The 4,764-nt window shown below is 57.5% G+C and overlaps 2 non-coding genes across 2 annotated transcripts; both read right to left on the bottom strand.

Annotated features, from left to right (window-relative positions):
* Positions 1-131: 131 nt before the first annotated feature.
* Positions 132-284, bottom strand: LOC142794483 (5.8S ribosomal RNA). The gene has a single exon (XR_012892380.1). It is a non-coding gene; the product is annotated as a 5.8S ribosomal RNA (ribosomal RNA).
* Positions 285-2,003: 1,719 nt separating this feature from the next.
* LOC142794475 (small subunit ribosomal RNA) lies at positions 2,004-3,819 on the bottom strand. Its single transcript, XR_012892373.1, has one exon. It is a non-coding gene; the product is annotated as a small subunit ribosomal RNA (ribosomal RNA).
* Positions 3,820-4,764: the final 945 nt, after the last annotated feature.

Raw genomic sequence — 4,764 nt, 5'->3', positions numbered from 1 at the left:
CTCGCCCTTGAGTGGCCGCTGTTGGCGCTCGCTGTGAGGTGTTCAGCGTGCTGTCCGTGTTGCCGACGCGGTCAAAACGAGTCGACGGCTCACGTTCCCTTGTGCGCCGAAGGCTCTCTTGATATGTGATCCGACCCTCAGACAGACGAAGCCAAGGGAAGACCCAAGGCCGCAATGTGCGTTCAAAGAATCAGTGCTCAGTGTGTCCTGCAATTCACACCAAGTCTCGCAGCTGGCTGCGTTCTTCATCGACCCGAGAACCGAGTGATCCACCGCTTAGAGTCGTGAAAAAGTGTTTGTTCAATTCCGTACAGTCAAAACCAAACGTTTCTGGCACTCGGCCAAACAGTGGCCAAGAAGGGCGCTTTTCAGCGCACGCTTGGACTCCAAAACTCTGCCGCGCCTTTTTCGGCTGCCGCAAATCGAGCAAACGGTGTGTTTCGGACGGCGTTTCGCTTCCGCTACTTGCGAGTGCTTTCGTGGTCCACCCCTCTATAAATACTCGGGAGGCGTCGAAGCCGGTTCTCCAAGCCGGACCCGTAGGTATCGTTGTGTGCTCGCTCTCATTGGCCCGCCTAACCAGAAAATGCCTGCGGTACACCCATTTGGATAAGAGTGCACGCAGATGCGGGCCTCGACGGCTACACATTTCCTCGGGCGGCCGCCTCCCGGCCTCCGTGGAGCGCGGGATGCACGGTCCCATCGACAAGCCTCTCCCGTTTTTACCGTGGCGTCGCGGTTCACCACGGCGGGCGGGTCGGTCTCCTCCGCATAAAAAGGGGGACCCCCGCTTTTTGTTCCACGAAATCGCACAAGCTTTTTTCGCATCCACGGTTTGCCACCGCACACCAAAATGCCGATCCGGCTGCCTACTTTAGCCAACAGGTGGAGCCAGGCGCGCCGTACTTGCGCGGCACTTCCCACGTCCACCGAAGTCGGTGCCAAGGACCACTTTCGGCGCCGGAGCCGCGTACGAGCCTACTCGAGGCGGAAGAACGAAGCCAGCAAGGGCCTGGCCGCAAGTGCGTTCAATTGTCGGGACGTCCAAGTCCCTCGTTCTTCCGTGCTTCCTCTTTCGGCAAGTCGTTGCGGCACCTTCCCAAAGCGCGCAGACCCGCTAATCGCGACGAGCGCGACGTGGCCGTGCCGCCTTTCCCTCGGCAGCAAGCAAAACGCCTGGCAACGTCGACGCTCCCCTAACCGCGATCTCGCACCGTGTTTCGTGTGGCGAATTCAAAAGCCGGCCGGCGCTGCTGCAACCATTACGGTCGGTACGCATACGCCGCGGAGGGCGGGACGGTCATCGGAGCGTGCGGTTCCTCCATCGAGTACTGCGCACCTCGGCCGTCGCATCGCCGTGCCATGACCGGCCGCGCGTCAACGCGAACCGGTGCCAGCGAGATCCCTCGCCTGCAAGAACCGACCGGCAGCCTCCGTCACCCGAGGACGCGGAGGCGCTTGCCGCGGACGGCGGGACGGTATGCACTGGTGCACAGCGGACCCGTCACATCGCCAGTTCCTTGACCGACCGCCGACGCTTGTGCCGTTCCTCTCGTACTTGGCAGTCGCCGCGCGATTGTCGGGTCTCGTTCTTGCACGCTCGAACGGTCGGGAGGGCACTCGGCTGGCGTTTCGGGAACGCGCAGCCTCGCCTTCTACCGACGTAACCACGACTCGCCGTTCGCGCTCCGCCGCTCCTGTTTACAGTACTAGGCGGTCCCGCAGCGGTCGGGTCGCGCATTTCGAGCGCTTCGAGCCACGGTGCAGTGGCGGGTCGAAAGCCGACCTATGAGTGCGTTGCGCCGTTTGTACCCGCGTCCGCCACCTGGCCGACCGTCCAAGGTCGCGGTGTTGGCGTCCGCTGGGCGCAACAATTTGTCACGGGGTGCCGCTCCACATTCAGGCAGCCCCGTGGGGAAAAGCCGACCCCGCGTCCAAACGGGGTCAGCGGCAGAAAGTGTCGGGCGCAGACGCAGCTGAGGCGCTCACCCTTCACAATCCGTTAATGATCCTTCCGCAGGTTCACCTACGGAAACCTTGTTACGACTTTTACTTCCTCTAAATGATCAAGTTTGGTCATCTTTCCAACAGACCGGCGCAACCGAAAGGCCGCGCCGGACATCGGTCCGAAGACCTCACTAAATCATTCAATCTGGTAGTAGCGACGGGCGGTGTGTACAAAGGGCAGGGACGTAATCAACGCGAGCTTATGACTCGCGCTTACTGGGAATTCCTCGTTCAAGGGGAACAATTGCAAGCCCCTATCCCAATCACGAAAGAAGTTCCACGGGTTACCCAGTCTTTTCAGACAGGGATAAAGACACGCTGCTTCCTTCAGTGTAGCGCGCGTGCGGCCCCGGACATCTAAGGGCATCACAGACCTGTTATTGCTCTGTTTCGTGCGGCTAGGAGCCGCTTGTCCCTCTAAGAAGGTTGTAAGGTGCTGGGAACCCCGCACCTATTTAATAGGCTAGAGTCTCGTTCGTTATCGGAATTAACCAGACAAATCGCTCCACCAACTAAGAACGGCCATGCACCACCATCCACCGAATCAAGAAAGAGCTCTCAATCTGTCAATCCTCCCAGTGTCCGGGCCGGGTAAGTTTTCCCGTGTTGAGTCAAATTAAGCCGCAGGCTCCACTCCTGGTGGTGCCCTTCCGTCAATTCCTTTAAGTTTCAGCTTTGCAACCATACTTCCCCCGGAACCCAAATACTTTGGTTTCCCGGAAGCTGCCCGCCGAGTCATTTGAGTAACTCAGGCGGATCGCTGGTTGGCATCGTTTATGGTCAGAACTAGGGCGGTATCTGATCGCCTTCGAACCTCTGACTTTCGTTCTTGATCAATGAAAACATTCTTGGCAAATGCTTTCGCAGTAGTTCGTCTTGCGACGGTCCAAGAATTTCACCTCTAGCGCCGCAATACGAATGCCCCCGTCCGTCCCTCTTAATCATTACCTCGTATTCCAAAAACCAACAGAACAGAAACGAGGTCTTGTTCTATTATTCCATGCAAGTTTATTCAGGCGACTCGCCTGCGTTGAGCACTCTAATTTTTTCAAAGTAAAAGCACCGGCCATCTCGAGGCACACAATGAAGTGCACCAAGAAAGAACCGGCATGATGTTCAGTCCGAGCCGTCGCATCGGGTAGATGCACTACTCGTCTGGAACTGAGATCCAACTACGAGCTTTTTAACCGCAGCAGCTTTAGTATACGCTATTGGAGCTGGAATTACCGCGGCTGCTGGCACCAGACTTGCCCTCCAATTGATCCTCGTTAAAGGATTTAGAGTGTACTCATTTCAATTACGGGGCCTCAAAAGAGTCCCGTATTGTTATTTTTCGTCACTACCTCCCCGTGCCGGGAGTGGGTAATTTGCGCGCCTGCTGCCTTCCTTGGATGTGGTAGCCGTTTCTCAGGCTCCCTCTCCGGAATCGAACCCTGATTCTCCGTTACCCGTAACAACCATGGTAAGCAAGTAACCTACCATCGAAAGTTGATAAGGCAGACACTTGAAAGAAACGTCGCCGGCTCGTGGCCATGCGATCAGCACAAAGTTATCCAGAGTCACCACACAATACGGGCCGAAACCCGATCGATCTTGGTCTAATAAAAGCACCCGTTACCCAAAGGGCTCCAGGCTCACTGCATGTATTAGCTCTAGAATTGCCACAGTTATCCAAGTAGGAAGAAACGATCTAAGGAACCATAACTGATTTAATGAGCCATTCGCGGTTTCGCCTTATTTCGGCATGTACTTAGACATGCATGGCTTAATCTTTGAGACAAGCATATGATTACTGGCAGGATCAACCAGGTAATCGTTCGACTGCGCGTCCGTCCTCGCCCTCGGCGGGCCGGACGCAGTCTGTGTGCGGCGGAGGCCACCTTCAGGCGCCCCAACACGCTTATTTTGCACTCCGAGATGACGGCGTTCGAGCTCGCTACGGCACAACCTTCCCGAAAGACGAGTGGGAGCCGTGCGGCAAGAAGCACGTTCATGCTCGCTCTTTTTCGTTGCATCGACTCGGTCGCGCCGTGCGGGTTGCCCAAGCCCGCTGCACTGTCGGTGGACCGGCCGGAACTAGCAACGGAGCCGAGACTGCAAAGCCGCCAGACGACGGGTCACGCCCGCGTCTTCGGCGCTTTCGCATCTGAATCGCCCGAGGACGACACGGAACACACCTCGATATCGTGGTAAAACGGCACCGTCCGACAACCAGCCCCTAACGCATCAAGCGGATGAGGCTGCAGACGACTGCCGTGGATTCCCCTGGAGCAGACCCGAGGACACGCTTGACGAGGCCGAAGCCCGCCGCATATCAGACACCCGGTCGCTTTCGCGTACGCCGCTCACGAGAACCCCCACATAATAGCAGCGATAAGTACCCAGACCTCCTTGGGCCCTAATACGAGCGTACTCGAGAAAATTTCACCGCGGGTGTGCCCCGAAACGTGTGGCATGTTGAGCGTGCCACAAGTCTACGTCGCTCTCAAACCCGCCGAGGTCGTAGAATTTGCGACCCTACTCACGAAATTCCCACCGAGGATACGGCCGCAAACGTACCGCACCTTGGGTAGGCCACGAGTTTGTGCAACACTACGCTGACGGCACAGCACCGAGGTCGTGCGCGCACGCACGGGAAAATTCCGCCGCGGTTTCTGCCGAAAACGTGAGGCACCACGACTCTCCGCAAGTTCGCGTCGACTGCGAAAGACCGAAGTCGTGAACGACGTGTCCGCTACTCGCCGCCGACACGCTGGA

This window comes from Rhipicephalus microplus, unplaced genomic scaffold (assembly GCF_043290135.1).
Source record: "Rhipicephalus microplus isolate Deutch F79 unplaced genomic scaffold, USDA_Rmic scaffold_433, whole genome shotgun sequence".
Lineage (NCBI taxonomy): Eukaryota > Metazoa > Arthropoda > Arachnida > Ixodida > Ixodidae > Rhipicephalus > Rhipicephalus microplus.
This window is presented reverse-complemented; position numbering and strand designations above follow the sequence as displayed.